Source organism: Lonchura striata, chromosome W (genome assembly GCF_050655825.1).
Source record: "Lonchura striata isolate lonStrDom1 chromosome W, ASM5065582v1, whole genome shotgun sequence".
In the NCBI taxonomy this organism is placed as follows: Eukaryota; Metazoa; Chordata; class Aves; order Passeriformes; family Estrildidae; genus Lonchura; species Lonchura striata.
In genome coordinates, this window is record NC_140743.1 from 6,779,003 (window position 1) to 6,797,371 (window position 18,369).

Below are 18,369 nucleotides of genomic sequence, written 5' to 3' on the forward strand. Positions count from 1 at the left end.
CAGTTCTGCTCCCCTAAATCCTTTCCTTTCTCCCACCAGAGAGGCACCGCCATGCTACCAATGCGAAATAGCAGCGGACGTCTCTCCCTCCTCCAACTCCTTTGTTCCCTTTCCCGCCTTTGCCTCAAATCCCTCATCTTTCCCTGATGACGTATGTGCAGCCCCTTCTGGAAATTGTGCCACTCTCCTTCCCTCTGCTCCTCCTCCTGTAGGCATTCCCTTCCATCCTCCTCAGTTCCCCATGGCCCCACCATCGGCCCAGCACCCTCAGTCCACGGAGGTCTCTGTCGGCTCTGCCCCTCAGCCTCCAAGTTTAGACCACACTCCTCCCTTTTCCCACGCCCCACCTTCAGGTTCCCATGGTCCTGTGGGGGCTGGATGGGGGGGGGAGGGGGGAGCAGGAACGATCTTGTGTAGTAGATTAGCAATTCTTTGCCCCGGTCTCCTATAGCCCATGGTGGGGGGGAAACCCTAGATGGGAACCCCTCTCCTATGAGGCTATAAAAGAACTCTGCAAGACTCAAAGAGATTTTGGCCCCAAAAGTCCTTTTTTCAGGAGCATGTTAGGAGCAACTTTTACATCAAAAACATTGGTCCATGCAGACCTTAAGTGCCTGTTTAGTTGTCTGCTCAGCCCATCAGAATACAAATTATGGGAAAGTGGAAGAGATTGGCAGGGCATCTCCTCCTGGGTATCTTGGAGGGCCCATATAGCTTCAAACTTGTAGAGGAACCAATCACTTTAAACCTCCTTATTGGTGAGGGAGACTGGAGTTTAGCACTGCTACAGGCTAAGGGAATCCGAAGAGCAGTGCTGGACATGACCAGGGATGCGGCAGAGCGTGCGTTCCTGGCCATGCCCACCAAGGAGCCAATGCCATCATATGCAGCAATTAAACAATCTGTTGCTGAGCCTTTTATAGATTTTGTGGACCATGTGATGGAAGCTGTGGAGAAGCGTGTGGAGGGGCCGGAACTCCAGGACCGGCTCGTTCTGGAAATCACCTCCATGAATGCAAATGAAGTTTGCAAAAGAATCATCCTAGCTTTGCCTGTCTCACCACCACCAACCCTCGACATGCACACAGAAAACACAGCTCATGGCAGAAGGGACACCAAAGAAGCCTTGAGACAAAGTGGTCTCCCCGGCTGCCACGCCTCCAAGGAACTCAGCTCCAAGGCAGTTTCCATCTAGGTGCCGGTGCTTCCACTGCCATCAGGAGGACCACTTTCTGGCCCAATGTCCATTTGTGGGGAATGCACCTCCAGGGGTTGCAGGGGCGGGGGGGGGGAGAACCCCACACTTCAAAAAAACTAAAGGGGGAGTGTGTACCTACCTCGCATGTAGACAAAAATGAGGTAGGTTGTGGTGCTGCACAAGGAGCCACGATCCATCATTTAGTGCCATCAGTAAGCGGCTGCCTCTCAACAACTGACAAGACAGAACCTTATTGGCTTTGACACACTAACCCTGTCCATTTTTCTTCTCAGGACTGGAATTTCTTTATAGCAGATGCAGAGCTTCTCTTGCACATCTGCTGCTGCGAGACCCGATGGAAAGAAGACCTCCTGAACTGTAGGTACCTCATTGTTGGGGACACAAAGCACACTCCACTTGAGATAGAGATTTCTCCTGGGATCTCCACACTAGACCCGAGGGTCTTCTATCTCATGGCATGCTGTGTCCACCCCCCTCTCTTCCTACTAAGGGGCCAGATCATTGGACAGGCAATTCCCATCCCTCGTGTCCTGTGTAATGATCTGGAAGCCTCAGTTTTTTACACCGAGAGTTTGGGAGAGGAAAACCCCTTGTATGGTGCCGCCTTAAGAGCGAGGGGCTGTCTTGGTTTGAAAAGACAGGAGTCCGTGAAAGAAGACAAGAGCCTCCTGTGAAATGGAAAAGGTAAACTCCTTCTCTCTGAATTACCACAATTTCAAAATTAAAAGGCTCTCAGGCAAAGATATGGGAATGGGAATAACAGTTCTTTACTAGGAAACAAAAAACTAAATAAAAAAAATGTAATTAGTACAAACAAAACTATTGATAGAGTCAGAAACCTTACACCCTGAGGAGTCAGGGGGTTGGTAATAGTTTAGTTAAATGGTGGCTACTCCTCCTGGAGTGGAGATGAAATGCTGCTGAAGCAGTGATCTGTAGAAGGGTATAGTTTTCTCTGAAGGTCTGGTCATAGAGTAGATGGGCCTGGTTTTTCTCTGGGGATCTAGCGGGGAAGAAGATGCTCCTCTGGGAATCCAGCGAAGAAGCTGCCTTGATATCTCAAAAAGTGCTGATTTTATGCAGGTAGGAATGCTTGGCTCCTCCCTCTGGGTGGAGCATATCACAATGGAATGATGTAACTTTACCAGTCATGCAGTGAGTCATTTAATGGTCCATTAACAGCAGATATCTCCCCAGAGGGAGACATTGTTTTTGAAACAGATAAGAAAACTGCCCAACCTCCAACAGATGGTAAATAGAATACATGCTTATCTTACAAGCCAGGATAACATCGTAAACTGTCTGGAGCTAAGTGTGTTCTTCTTCTTTCGTGTCCTTCAAGAGCATTGTGACCTTCTACGCAGTCTCAATGAAGACTGGGTTCTGGGTTGTGCATATGTCCGTTTTCCTGCAGAAATCCCTCAACAATTCCCCCTTCTTGTTTTTGCACAAGTGAGACAGAATTAATGGCATGTTCAGCTATTCTTTGCGCACACTGTAATAAACAAGGTACAATGAGCAGAATCACTAAAATAATGCAAAAAACCAAAATGCCAGCGTAAACTATGTCTTTAATCCAACCAATAATGCCCCCAGATTTTAACAACGCACCAAAAGGATTATCAACAACTGTTTCTTCATGTTTTATTTAAGTTGCAAAATTTTCTTGTGAATGAATAAAAAGTAATCAGAAAAGATCATGCAACACATCCCTTCAAAATCTTCACACCTGTGTCTTTGTGCTAGCAATAAAAAATCCATGTCAACCTTATTTTGTAACACAGCATGACATATGCTGATAGTAAAAGAGTTTTAAAATCATGGGGATTTAGTGTTAAAAGGAAAATTAAGCTTAGTAGGTGTCATGGTTTGACACTGGCACAATGCCAGTGCCCCCATGAAAATGCAATCTCTCAATTGAATGCTGTGAAATGTGATCACGAACAGAGCAAAGCAGGACCAAGCTTAATAACAAGGGAAAAAAAAAACCATTAAGCTACTACTACTATACTACTATAAAAGGAAAAAGAAAGTAAAAACACAAACAAAATTCAAAATGAAAACCTTGCAAATCATTCCTCGTCCCACCACCCAACTCCAAAAAAACACAGTGAGACACAACCTGGACCCCAATCAGGTTTCCACCCTCCAGACAATCTATACTCAGTCCATCAAGGGAACAGGAGTCCCTCCCGTGCCACAGACCCCCCAAGAAACAAAGCTGCCACATCCTGTGTTTCCATGTCACTCATGGCACCACCCGGAGAAAAAGTTTGCTATGGTGACCATCTCCTTTCCATGCACAGTGCTCTCACCACCAATGCATGGATGGACAGACTGCTTTTAGGATTTTTCCTTTCAAGGATGCCCTGCCAAGAGGGGGAAAAAACAACAGTTCAGTTTTTCATTTTTGGGACCACAGTCCCCCCCATTTTCCCATTTTCCCCTGGGGCCGAGGGTCCAAGAACAGAGATCTTCTTCTCTTCTTCTTCGAGAACAGGGGGCACCACCACAAACCTCCCTAACTTTTCTCTGTTTGCTCCACTTCTGTCTTTTCCCAGATGCTGAAGCATGGTCTCTTTGGCTCACCGGCATCCTCCTAAAATACAGTCTCTCTTGGAGGAGAAAATCGGTTCAGTCTGTGACTACCAAGAGAAAGTCCAGCCAAAAGCCACTCCATCATCTCCTCCCACCTAGAATTTCTCCTTCTAACATCCCAGAGTCAAAGATGTCTCTCTTCCTCTCTTTCAAACCGCGACCCAATCATGCTCCAGCCAGCACCGAGGGATTCTCGGGGATCCCATCTGCGCCGCGACCCTCCGCCTCTCATAACGTCCCCTTGGTTTGAAAGAGAGGAAGAGAGACAGCTTGAACTAGGTGGGAGGAGATGATGGAGTGGTTTTGGCTGGACTTTCTCTTGGTAGTCACAGACTGAACCGATTTTCTCCTCCAAGAGAGACTGTATTTTAGGAGGATGCCGGTGAGCCAAAGAGACCATGCTTCAGCATCTGGGAAAAGACAGAAGTGGAACAAACAGAGAAAAGTTAGGGAGGTTTGTGGTGGTGCCCTCTGTCTTCAGAGAAGAAGAAGAGAAGATCTCTGTTCTTAGACCATCAGCCCCAGGGGAAAATGGGGGGGACTGTAGTCCCAAAAATGAAAACCTGAACTGTTGTTTTTTCCCTCTTGGCAGGACATCCTTGAAATGAAAAATCCTAAAAGCAGTCTGTCCATCCATGCATTGGTGGTGAGAGCACTGTGCATGTAAAGGAGATGGTCACTATGGCAAACTTTTTCTCCGGGTGGTGCCATGTGTGACATGGAAACACAGGATGTAGCAGCTTTGTTTCTTGGGGGGGTCTGTGGCACGGGGGGGACTCCTGTTCCCTCGATGGACTGAGTATCGATTGTCTGGAGGGTGGAAACCTGATTGGGGTCCAGGTTGTGTCTCACTGTGGTTTTTTGGAGTTGGGTGGTGGGAGGAGGAATGATTTGCAAGGTTTTCATTTTGAATTTTGTTTGTGGTTTTTTTCTTCTTTTCTTTTTATAGTATCATAGCAGTAGAAGCTTAATAAAGTTTTTTCCCTTTTTATTAAGCTTGGGCCTGCTTTGCTCTCTTCTCAATCGCATTTCACAGCATTCAATTGAGAGATTGCATTTTCATGAGGGCACTGGCATTGTGCCAGTGTCAAACCATGACAAAGAAGTAAGTAGGTTGCTGGGAATAACTTGTGACCTCCACACACCATGGAGAACCCAGTCAAGTGGACAGGTGGAGAAGATGAATCAGACACTAAAAAGGCAAATCAGTAAAATATGTCAAGAAGCCAAACTGCAGTGGCCACAGGCTTTGCTAATAGCATTGCTGAGAATCCAGATAAAGCCTAGGAGTGGGATGTCAGTCAGTCCTTATGAGATATTGTATGGGAAACCATACAAATCTCCTGGACCCAATCCAAATGTACACGTCACAGGAAAACAGGAAGTATATAACTATGTTCTGTCTCTCCGGAAAACTTTAGCATGACTTCGGAGCGCCCTCGTGTGGAATAGGCCGCTGACTCTAGAGAATCCAGTTCATTACATACATCCAGGAGATGAGGTGTACATTAAGAACTGGGATGAAGAACCATTGAAAGAAAAGTGGACTGGACCCCATCAGGTACTACTGACCACCTTTACAGCAGTCAAGGTAGCTGGAGTGGACTCCTGGATACACTACACTCGAGTGAAGAAAGCCCATCCCGGACTGCGGACTGTGTAAACTGTGGGACCAACAAAGCTGAAGATAAGATGTGTTTAATTGTTTCAGGAATGTTACCAGTAATTGTACCAATGCTCATTTCATGGTCTTTGGGATGTGGAATGCAAAAAGATCAATTAACTACTCTTCATTCTAAAATGAAGAGGGAGGTGCAGGCAGAAACACAGGTGATAAAGGTTTCCAATGCAATTCGGGCTGAGAATGTAATGGTAATGATTGGATCAGTTAAAGATTTTGCCAAAATGCAGAACACTAGCAGAATAACTGCCTGTCTGCCAATACCGAAGGCAGTGGGAGACCCAATACATTGGGCAATCATAATGACAAAACTGCCTGAAATACAAAAGAATAATACAATTACATGTAAACTGGTACCAGAATCAAGACAGGTAATCAAGGTAACCTGGAAAGTAATAGGACAATGGTTGCATCCTTTGAGTCAACGAGACTGTCTTCAAAATAATGGCACAATAGGATATCCAATAGAATGGGTGGGGGGCATCCCAAATCAATGGCAATGTTACTTACCACATTATAAAAAGATTACATAAAATGTCACAGTAACCACTCTGGTGTGGAAGTGCGAGGCAAAAGATCACAAAGGTCAAATAGAGCCTTGGGACAGTGCATGGTCTCTGAGCATACTTCAAAAATTCCAGTAGATGGCAACCACCCCTTGGTGCATTACATGGGAAGGTTCAGAAAATGAAACAGATCCAGCAGTAGTGAACACTGCCACTAGTAGTAGAATAAAGGCAGACAAAGTAAGTTGGTGGGCATGTAATAAAACGTATGATTGCACTTCTGGTGACATAGAAATAAAACAAATGCCACCACTGGCAGTAGCCTTACAAATTGGTTGTGCCTACAGAGATATCAAACACAAACAGGGTAAAGTGAATTATAAAATACTTGTAGGATTTACCAGGAGTGCAATCCTAAGTCCAGGACAATTTGTATGGGCAACAAGTGATGGTACCTCAACAACCCATCTACCTGTAGATGGGAAAGTAAAAGAAATTACTTTAGGCCTCCCTACTTTCTGTCCAATTTGGAAAAAGTCCCAATTTAAGGGAAAATATGAACTTCTGCTGATAAGAGCATGATGAGAAGTTCCAGATAGTGAAAATCAAGATGAAACCTGGCAAGAACCCTCTAGTGGAGTGAAATTTGGGTGGGCCTTAGAGTCTTTGCTTGGTCCTATAGCAAACTATCAGAATAAAGAAATGTTGTACAAACTTACAGGTCAGGTAGATAGACTGGCTAGAGTCACTAGAGAAGGATTTAAAGAACTAAATGTGCAATTACAAGCCACCACAAAAATGACCTTACAAAATCAATTGGCCTTAGATTTGTTACTTCTGAAAGAGCATGGGTGTCCTAGTTTAGTGCAAATTTGGGGAAAACCCTCTGGAAGGACCCCCCAGAAAACAAACCCCCACCACCCCTCCCCACCCGCCTGGTTCGAGAAAAAATTTTCTCTGAGACAAGTGGAAAAGAACCTGTTTATTTAACAAACAAAGCACTCCCCAGCACCAAAAAAATAACAACACCAGATGACAACAAAACTCTTTCACCACTCTGAAGAGATGAACAAATACAGAAAGTCTTTCCTGGGAGTGGTCGCTCGGGTCTGGGCACTGAGGTTTGCTCTCTGACACTGGGGATGGCTGCTGCAGATCACAGAGCGCAGGCTCTCAGTGTTCCTCGGTGTTTCCAAGGTCTCAGTCCGGAGCAGGTTGGATGGTATTCAGAAAAAGGAAAGGAAAATAAACAGTCCAGGGAAAGAATTGGACTGCTTAGCTAAACTAACTAGGAAGCAAAGGAAAAAGCAGAAGCAAGCAAAGCAAGCAAGCCAAGCAAGCAAGCAAAAGCAAGCCAGCCAGCACTAGCCTCTTCTAGACAGCAGACCATGGCGGGAGGTGAACCAGCTGATAACAAGTCAAAAGAAACCTTCACTTTCAGAGTCAGTTCTGAAAACACAGAACATAATATCAAACATAAACAAAACACATAATTGGAGATACAAACACCATAACATCACCCTAGGACAATGGAGTATGTGGATTTTTAAAGGGACAGATTGATCATTGCTGCATCCACATCCTGAATGTAACTGCAGATGTAGAATATAACATCATTCAGTTAAAACAGAGCATGAAGCACAAGAAGAGCAGAAAGATTTGACTATGAGCTGGTTAGACAAAATCTTTAAAGGGTTAGGGTGGAATGTGATTTCATGGATTAAGTCTATCACTGAGAGTGTAAGAATCCTATTGTGTTCTTAGTAATTTGGTTAGTCTACACTGTCCTAAAAGGAGAGATACAGAAGAGGACATCCTGAAACTGGAAAATAAGGCACTGACACGGGATCCACACCCATCATCCTCTGATCCTCCAGTTCATGACAACATCCATGACAATGTTTATGTCAATTCTGGATTTGAAGAACATTATGTATAAACTCAGAAACTAAAAGACTGTATCAAGTGAAAGCATTTGCACTTATAGTGAAGTGAAAATACTTTCAAAGGGGGGAAAATTATAGTAAAAGGGTTTTACAATCATGGGGATTTGGGGTTAGAAGGAAAGTTAAGCTTAGTAGGCCCTGAGAAAATACCCTGGGAAAGTGTAGGCCTTGTACTTGCTAGAACTGCACCTGTGTAGCTAGTATATGATAAATTATATAATTGTTAGATGTGACCATTGTTTAGTAATTAAATATAATTACTGTTTAATCATAAGAATAGTCATGAGAAACTGTAGTCAGGGGCTTGAGAAAGATCACGAGAAACTCATGCTTGAATAAAGTCAATGTATAAAATCAAACAATATAAATTTAATAATTAATATGTAAGTTATATAACGATATAATATAAAATACGTTCAGCTCGAAAGCCATGTCGGAGTCAGATTTGTGTCTGTACCCCTGATTCACAGAGCTCTTCAATAAAAGCACCTGCATATAATCATATCCCATGATTATGTGTGTTCCTGAACACTAACAATACTATCAATATCAGTGGTGAGTTCATCTAGCACAGTGGATATGATGTTAATTTGTTTCACTGCCCAACATGCCAGTCACGTCAATTGCGTGAGGGCCTGTGCAGAGGCTACTCCTGGCGTGAAAAATGATGCCAATATAACTGATGGGGAATCCCATAATTGTACCTAATTTTTACATTCAGGGCCTAACTGATGTACACTGCGTCTCGAGCATTGGGACTTGTGACTGATGTTAAGCATCTGGTGGATGTTAGGGGCGTATAATGTTAGTTAGCCAAAATAACATGGTCCTCCCAACACTTTCTGGGGACCGCAGGCCAGGTTCTATCCCTGCAAATGAGAAAAACCCCAGGAGGTAGCATTTTAGTTGCACCTTGGTCTGGTGGCAAAGGACTTATCCAATTGTTGCAATAATCTGTGGTATTGTAATGCCATAAGGAGCCATGGAATATCCAAGTGCTATCATTTTTTGGTCGTCCCTCTTTTTTACCAGACAAATCTGAGCCTGTAGAATAATATCCAAAAAATAGACAGTAATTGCCTGGCATAGAACCCAGGTGTGGTAGTCTGTTATTTTACAGTTGGTTCTTCTGTAGTAGGTTTTAATATTCCTTGTTATAAGTTTGTAATGGTTCAGTCCTGAGTTGTTTACCACAGTTTTCCCTTCCAAAATGTATATCAATCCACATGTCAATCCACCTGTATACCTCCCTCGTTCCTTTATCTTACCCCTGTCTGTCAAAGATATCACACTCCTTTGGTTATGGAGTGTTCCTTGTCTTTCATCCCTTCCTTGAAGCAGAATTGGGTTGTAAAGTTGGCTTCTATTGGGGAGCCCTTACCCTACACCCCTCTCCTAATGCCCTCCTATTGGTCAAAGGTTGTGTCCTCCCCATGTTCCCTCTACCCTATAAAAATATTCTGTTCAGGTTCAGATTCGGTCACTTGCTCTGCCCCAACTTCGACATTAAAGATTTGGAGATTCAGACAAGTGCCCTTCCCTTATTCCTTTGCCTCGGTTTCCTCATGCTCTGTGCCTCTGCTGTGCTACCCACGTTGCAGCAATCACCGCCACCCGCAACAGTCTCGGCAGAGACTCAGCGGCGGCCACTCGTATGTCTCACCTCCAGCCACAAGCAGGACGTCTAGCTGGCAAACCTCCATCCTGTGGCCGCTGAGAGCCAGATGTGCCTAGGATGTCTAGCTCTTGTGGCTCCATGCTAGTGATATTAAATCCCTGGGCAATTGTAAAAGCTTGTGCTTCCAAGGAGTTCATTGGAATCCCAAAAGTATTGCACCAATTTGCAGAGGTTGGTCCCCTCTGGATATTCCACCATTGAATCATGCACCAACTTGACCAAGCCTCATTTAAATTTTGGTGCACCATGGCCTTAGTCCAAGGTCCAAATTCTTCCATAGAATCTAATGGAACTCCAATTAAACAAGTACAAAAAGGATCAGAAGGTATAGCTAAAGATAAGCAAATTGATTCCTGCCCTGTTTGATTAGCCCATGTAACCCACGTTTGTTTGCTGATCGATGTTATGCAATCCCGGCGTTTTTCCTAGTATCGCAATGATCATCATCAATGTTATTTGTGGGACAATTGCCTGTTGCAGATGATAGATAGATATGATTGTTCATAAATAATACAGCTAGGATGAGAACAATTCTCCCAGCTAGCCGGATGCCACTTCTGCCCTTGGATGAATCCTGGAGTGAAATGGACTGTTCCATCCCACCCCCGAAAAGATGTATGGCTCATCCCACACCTCTGTACCTGCCCCTAAAACATTAGTGTCTGTAACCCCATTGGCCCATGCCTTATCCCAGCCCACCTAGGAGCCCCTGATAAGGGGGCTCTGAGAGGCCATGCGGTCTCTTGGAACTCCTTCCCCCTCTTGGACCTCTCCTCCTCCCTTGGAACCTCCTCCCCTCTTGGGGCTTCCCCTCTCCTAAACCCTCCTTTTGTCTCTCCCCTCCCCCACCCTCTTAAACCCGGCCACGTGCTACGCCTGAGAGCACGAGGCATGGGCCTTCCTGGACCCCCAATAAACCTCTTTCCCCAAGAGCAAGCTTCAGAGATCTCTGCCTCCCTCCACCCACACCGTGCTGGAGCGTGCTCATCCCGCAATTGCCATTGTTGCCACCATTGCTGATCATGTCTAAGCTTTGCCCAATATTCTTTGGCCTCGTCCCATTGACTGTCAGAAACATGAAGCTGTTGTGGTATTGCTATTCCTCTCCCACACTCTGCAGCTGTAATCTGACTCTGTAATATAATTTGATTTGCTACAGCTTGTTTTGCCAAGTGAAATTGAATGAAAAGCAAAACTCTCTGATCCTGTGTTTCAATAAGGGATAAATCCTGGCTAAAATTCCAACATTGTAAAAATACCCCTCTAAAGGGTGCTGGGGGAGGTTGTCTTCTATGTCTAAGCCCTAAAAATATTGCTGGTGCATGCTCAACATTAAGCGTATTAAGTATACTAAAACATCTATTGCAAGCTAAATTAGTAGCGCTAAATTTTTGCTTTTTCCTGCGAGCTATGAAAAGATTATTTTCCTGATGGACTTCAGTTTCCATTTAACACACTGGACCTTGATCCGTGGTTTGCAAGAATAGCCGTGAATGGGACAAGCTTGTTCAGTTTGGTTTAAAACCTGTATTGGAAGTGGTGGTAAGCTGTCGCTACTGGTTACCATTACCCCAGGTCTAGGTAGTTGGCCAGCATCTGCTAATAGCCGTGGAAGAAATTTCAATTGTTGTTCAGCCGTCAGATGCTGGAGAATCGGGTTCAGCTGCATCTAAAGTCAGTGTTGTCACCGACGTTCTGCTTCTGCACAGAGCATTAGCTGGCAGGTGTGACTTTAGATAAGGTTTCACCTGCTTATCTGGAATCCAGCAAATTCCTTTATCTGTAAGTAAGCACATGTAACCTCTTCCCATTAATTTCACCGTGGCTGGCCCATCCTACATCACCCACTGTTTCTGGGCTTTTGAACATGACTTGAATACCATCGGGCAATTCCTCACTTGGCCTACGTATGAGGGCATGGTGCACAAGAATAGGTGGTTCTTCCCTATCTCCTGTTGCTCTGAGGTAATTAAGTACAAAGATAGCCTTAGCTGTCCTTTCTTCTAGGGGTAACCCTATCATACCCCCTTTTTGTTTTTGCAGCATGCCCTTGAACATCTGATGGACTCGCTCAATAATTGCCTGATCTGTAGGGTTGTGCAGAATACCGGTATCATGCTCAATACCCCACAAATTACAAAAAGAACAGTAAGCCGAGCCATTATCAGTCTTAATGGCTAAAGGGACTCCCAGTATTGCAAAGCAATTGTACAAATGCCTCTCAACATGACGTGCTGTCTTGCCTGTTAAAGGGGTAGCCCAAACAACACAAGAGTAAGTATCAATGCAAACATGCACGAACTTCTTCTGGCCAAATTCTGCTACATGTATTATATCCATTTGCCATAATTGCAAAGGTTGGGTACCTCTTGGGTTAACACCAGTGCCTAAGCCAATGCCATCCCTTTGACAATCTGGGCAAGATTATACAATGTCAGTGGCATCCGTTAGGGGGATACCAAATTGTTTAACCAAGATCTTTGCAGATTGATGTGAAAAGGCATGAGAATTTTTTGCTTGTTGAAATTTATCGGAGGTTGGCATTGGCCAGACAGCGGCTACCAACTGATCAGCTCGCAAGTTACCTTCAGACAGACCAGGGAGATTTTGATGACTGTGAACATGTGTAAGAGGCCATCTGAAAACCCTCACTCATTTGCTTGCCAATTGCCACGAGCAGGAACTCCCTTCCCCCTCTGCAGTTCCGGCTTGGAGAAGGCAACAGTGCAGGTGCAGCCGCTGTACCGTTACATTAGCAGTTCCAAACGAGGCCCAGCAAGAACTTGGCAAGGAGTGGGCAAGGGCTTGGCGAAGACCCAGCGTGGACCCAGCACAGAGCGGCCCACTGCAATTCCTGCTTCACTCTCCACCTTTAAGCCAAATGAACTGTTGGGGTGACTCTGGTGGTCTCTCACTGAAGACCCCTCATCTGCCTCGTTACCACTGTGACAGACAGAGATCAAGAACCCTCTCCCCAAGGACTGAGACTGAGAACCCTACCACAAAGAGTGGGGGAGGGGGGGGGTAGAATGACCTGACCTGTTCTTCTCCAGTAACTTCAATGGACTTATTCTTCATTGTGTTTGTTCAGCCTCGATGATTTTCTGTAGATACACCTGTTCCCCCCATAGCAATTTCAACAGACTCTCATTGTTCTGCCTGTTCCCCCTTTTCCCTCTGTGGACTATAACTGGACCCCTGGGTTAGGTAGGACTTTGGAGACTCTCCCCAACACAACAAGATGGATCCCCATCGTCCGGACCAGTGAGGACCCCGCCTGTGTTGGTAGCTATTCCCATCCCCCCTTCTCTCTCTCTCTCTCTCTCTATCCTTTTTATTTTCTTTCTGACCCCACTATTGCATTTATTGTTTTGGCCCCTAATAAAGGTGCATTTGTTGTGATTAAACTTATAGTCCCCTGCTGTTTGTCTTTTGCACTTTGGGATCGGCTAATGAACCATCACAACACCCCGCTATAAGCGGATCATGACATTAAAATTGGCATCACGGACAGGATTTCTGTCTAGGCAGAAGGATGCAGGTTCTGTGTAGTCTGTAACAGGGGAAGGACGTTTCTTGCCAGCCGCACCTAGCCTGCCAGTCCAAAAGACTGAGCATGGTCTAGAGAGCAAGAGGTGAGATTCAAATTTCCCGCAGACTGCACATTGCCTAGGTGAAAAAGCACCCACACTGTCTTCAGAAATTGCAAAAGATCTCTTAGTGCAAAAGGCGGGACACTGTTGTTTTATGTGTGTGTTTGGACTGTCTGGGAAGGAAGAGACGACTTGAAGAAACTAAGCAGAGCCTCCTAGGCAGGTTTTGTCTCTTCACCCACCCAGGGAAGCGAAGGGCGGCACAGCGAAGGCTGTGTGCTTTGCGTAACTTAAGTTTGTACCTCCCTGCCATGGTTTTGGTCCCTTCACAAAATGAGCGATAACCTTAATGATAAGGGTAAAGTTGAATTTTATGCTTTACTAGCTAAATACAATGCCAAACCTTCTCTGGGAGGAGAAGAATGGGCACAAAGTAATTGGTTTAATTTGGATAATGTGGTTGATAGAATATGTTCTTTACAACATGATACAAAATTTAAACTGGGCAGAAATAAATCCATCTTATGCTCAGTTTTGGGAGCTTGTCTTACGGCAGCTGTAGAAACTCGCTTCCAGCGAAGAGGTGAGCAAGAAACAATAATAGACTCCCTTCAAAACTTGGTTGAAATTTTACAAAATAATTACATGAAGAAAAGAATGAAAAACATTCATTGAGAAATGAGAACTATGCACTGAGAGCTGCCTTAAAAGAGGAACATATTAGCAAAACACATAATGCTGATTCCTCTATAAATCCTGAGGAAAAGGAAACTCCTCACATTAACCAAATTTATCCTCACAAGGAACTTGAGGCAGTAAATAATTGTGGGGAACATTGCTGGTCTCACTTAAGATCCTTAATTAAAACAGAATATAACTATCTCAGTGATGATGATCTTGAACCCCACATCACAACCAAACACATACCATACACTGCCACCGAATTAGCTAAGCTTAAAAGAGAATATGGACACCTCCCATATGAATCAGAAACAGAATATGTTTTCTGGGTGTCCCTCACTGGTGGCGATCAAATTAACTGAACAGGAAGACAGTGGGTACTGGGGACATGGTGTCTTCTTAACAGGAGATAAACGTGACTCATGGTCCCTGACACAGCGCACGGCTTTTTGGGCCAGGGGAACAAACCCCTTGGAAAGGGGAGATCCTATAGCTATAATTAGTACCCCCGACCAACTCCTAGAAAGTGTACACAAAGCCGCTTGTTTGCAAATGATTCATGAAAAGAAATTAATTCCTGGCTTTGAATCCCCAATGCAATTACCTGTGAAGCCTGAACTAATGACTCCTTTAATTCGTGGGCTTCCAGAAACACTCAAACCTACTGCCATAGCCTTACAGAAAACTATCATGACATTAAGCCCTGCAGAAAGACTAGATAGATTTCTTGGTAACCCCACTGATCACACTGGATCTACTGATCCTGGTTTTACTCCATACTATTCTCCTTTCCAAGCTGTAAATTCACAAACCAGTTCACCTGGCAGTAATCATAAAATTTGGACATGGGGTGAAGTTGCAGAGGATTTGATCAATTATTGTAGAAAATATGGACCTGTAAAAACCCCGGAAGAGAAACCAGAAAAATCAGAGAAAACAAAAGGGATTCAGTCTATTGGGACTCCTTACAGTAAAAATCCAGAAAAGGGAAAACAGAACCCTAACCACCAGCATTGGTGGTCACTGGGAGTCCAAAAGGGGGTCCCCAGAGAAGTGATGGATGGTCTTCCCCTTGATAAATTACAGAAAATAATAACTAATTGGCGCTATCGAAAATCAAATACATCGGTTCAACCCAGTACACACCCTAGTGCACCCACTCTTCCTCAGAACATGGGCAGCGAACCAACTCTCCCTCGGCCTCTCCTTCCTCTCCCGAACACGGGTAAGGAAACAACTTTCTCACCGTCCCTCCTGCAAAACAGGGGCAGTGGACAAAAATTAATCATATCACAGCTTTCCTCTCAGAACTCAGGCTGTGACCCAAAATTAACATTCTCCCAATTTCTCTCTCAAAATCCAGGCAGTGAGTCATCTCTTTCTCAGCCTTTTCCTCAAAATCCAAGCAGTGAACTGACATAGTACCAGGGAAACTAATTTCTCCGTCCCTTACAGGTGAGCGAAGAGACAGAGCATGGGTATATTTAAGAAGGCTCACTAAAAATAAATCAGGAGATATCTTGATCACAGCTATCGTGGGTCCCAAACGTGCTCTTGTAACCTTTTTGTTTGACACTGGGGCTCAGATCTCTGCATTAACAGAAAAAAATGCCCAGAGGTGTGGTGTTGTTCCAACTAAGAGGCAATACTGTGTCCTTAATGCTCTAGGAATGTCAGAATCTATGAATGTGGCCTTAGTTAAACTCACTCTTCCTGGAGATGATGATCAATTGGTTGTTAAAATTGTAATCGGGGATATCCCAAACAATTTACTAGGGATGGATGTCCTTGTTGGGAAAGAGTGGGAGGACTCAGAAGGATCTCTATGGTGTTTTGGTGCTATGCCTTTAAATATAAGGCTGCTTCAAACTGCACCTGCTCTGCCATATAGCAAAACCACCAATGTAAAACAATACCCTCTACCTTCTGGTGCCAGAGAAGGTATCAAACTGGTTATACAGGATTTGCGAGACCATCGGGTAATAATTAACACACATTCTGCTTTTAACTCACCTGTCTGGCCAGTCCGAAAACCTAATGGGAAATGGAGACTGACAGTAGATTTTCGCAGGCTTAATGCCAACACAGATCGTCTCACAGCAGCGGTCCCAAATTTAGCAGAATTGATAACATCTATTCAAGAAAAAGCTCATCCAATTATGGCAAGTATAGATGTCAAAGATATGTTTTTTTATGATACCTATACAACCAGAAGACATGGACCGTTTTGCCATTACGTGGGAAGGACAGCAATACACTTTCACTAGACTCCCACAAGGATACAAGCATTCACCCACTTTAGTCCACCATGCTTTAGCTAAAGAACTAGAAAAGATATCCAGACCTGATGATGTAGCAGTATACCAATACATTTATGATATTCTGGTGGGAGGGGATGAAATTGAAGCAGTTGGAGAGACTCAACAGAAAATAATCTCCCATTTAGAGAGTCTCGATTTACAGATCCCCCCAGAGAAAGTTCAAAAACCTTCTCAAGAAGTAAAGTTTCTGGGAATTTGGTGGAAACGAGGCATGACATGTATTCCACCTGATACCTTAACTTCTTTAGATCAGATTAAAATGCCTCATTCCAGGAAAGATCTACAACATGCTCTAGGATTATTAGTGTTTTGGAGAAAACATATTCCAGATTTCTCAATAATTGCTAGGCCCCTTTATGACTTGCTGAGGAAAGGGGTAAAAGGGGATTGGACTCCTTCTCAGGAAGAAGCATTGCAATTACTGATTTTTGAAGCAACAGCTCATCAAGCACTGGGTCCTATTGATCCTACAGACCCCTTTCAGGTAGAATGGGGATTTGCTGTCTTGGGGTTGTCAATACACATTTGGCAGTGGGGACCCGAGGCTCTAACAAGGCCTGTTGGTTTTTATTCCCATGGTTTCAGAGATGCTGAGAAAAGGTACACTACCTGGGACAAGGGATTGTCTGTGGTCAGCCTGGCTCTCATTGAAGTAGAAAAGATTACACGTCAACAGCCTATTGTACTAAGAGGCCCCTTCAAGGTCATTAAGACAGTCATGAATGGGATACCCCCTCCTGACGGGGTGGCCCAGAGGGCCTCAGTGTTGCAGAGGATAGATAGATATGATTGTAATCTTAGCTTGCCGAATGTCACTTCTGCCCTTGGATGAATCCTGGAGTGAAATGGACTGTTCCATCCTACCCCCCAAAAGATTGTGGCTCATCCCACACCTCTGTACCTGCCCCTGAAGCATCGGAGTCTGTAACCCCATTGGCCCATGCCTTGTCCCAGCCCACCTAGGAGACCCTGAAAAGGGGGCTCCGAGGGGCCATGCGGTCTCTTGGCCCTCTCCTCCTCTCTTGGACTTCCTCCCCCCCTGGGGCTTCCCCTCTCCTAAACCCTCCGTTTCTCTCTCCCCTCCCCCGTCCTTCTAAGCCCGGCCACGTGCTACGCCTGAGAGCACGAGGCTCGGGCATTCCTGCATTCTCCAATAAACCTCTCTCCCCAAGAGCAAGCTTCAGAGATCTCTGCCTCCCTACACCCCCACCGTGCAGGAGCATAATCCTCCCACACCTCAGTAAGGAAGTGGTATGCTCACATTGAACATTATTGTAACATCTTTACAATAACAGAAGAAGCTGTAAAAAATTTAGCAATCCAAGAAACTGAGAGCTTGGATAGTAGCCAAGATAAACCAGCTTCTGTAATCAAAGTGGCCCCTCCTTTCTGCCCTGAAAAATCAGCAAACTCTTGGTTCACTGATGCTTCTGCTAAAAGGGAAGGAAATATATGGAAATGTAGAGCAGCAGCACTCCACATCTCCTCTGGTGAGCAAATTATCACAGAGGGAGAAGGTAGTGCACAAGTTGGGGAGCTAATAGCTGTCTGGAGTGTTTTCCAATGAGAAGAATAAAATTCCTCTTCAGTCTACATTTACACTGACTCTTATGCTATGTACAAAGGTTGTACTGAGTGGCTTCCTTTTTGGCAACAAAATGATTGGGAAGTGAATAGAATCCCAGTTTGGCAAAAGGAAAAGTGACAAGAAATATTAAATATTGCAAGTCAGGGGAATTTTGCGGTGGGCGGGGTAGCCTCTCATCAAACAGACGGAAATCCAGCAGGAGAGTGGAACAATAAAGCTGATGAACTAGCAAGGCTTAGTCCCCTGAAAAAGGAGCAAATTACAGAGGAATGGGATCAATTGTTAGAATGGCTGCATGTAAAAAGACAGCACACATGTGTGAAAGATTTATACCAAGAAGCTCATGCACGAGGTTGGACTGTTACCAGGGAAATGTGTAAAACCTGCATATCAGCCTGTGAGCAGTGTTGCAGGCAACTGGAAAGACACCCTTTAGAAGAAAACCCTTTGCATTTAAGGAAAGGTAAAGGTTTATGGGATGCATGGCAGGTAGATTATATTGGTCCCTTTAAGAAATCAGGAGGAAAACATTTTGTACTAGTAGGAGTAGAGATTGTA

General features: G+C 44.5%; 1 pseudogene; it reads left to right on the forward strand.

Annotated features, from left to right (window-relative positions):
• Nucleotides 1–1,354: 1,354 nt before the first annotated feature.
• Nucleotides 1,355–15,224, forward strand: LOC146763010 (uncharacterized; annotated as a pseudogene).
• The last annotated feature ends 3,145 nt before the right edge of the window (nt 15,225–18,369 follow it).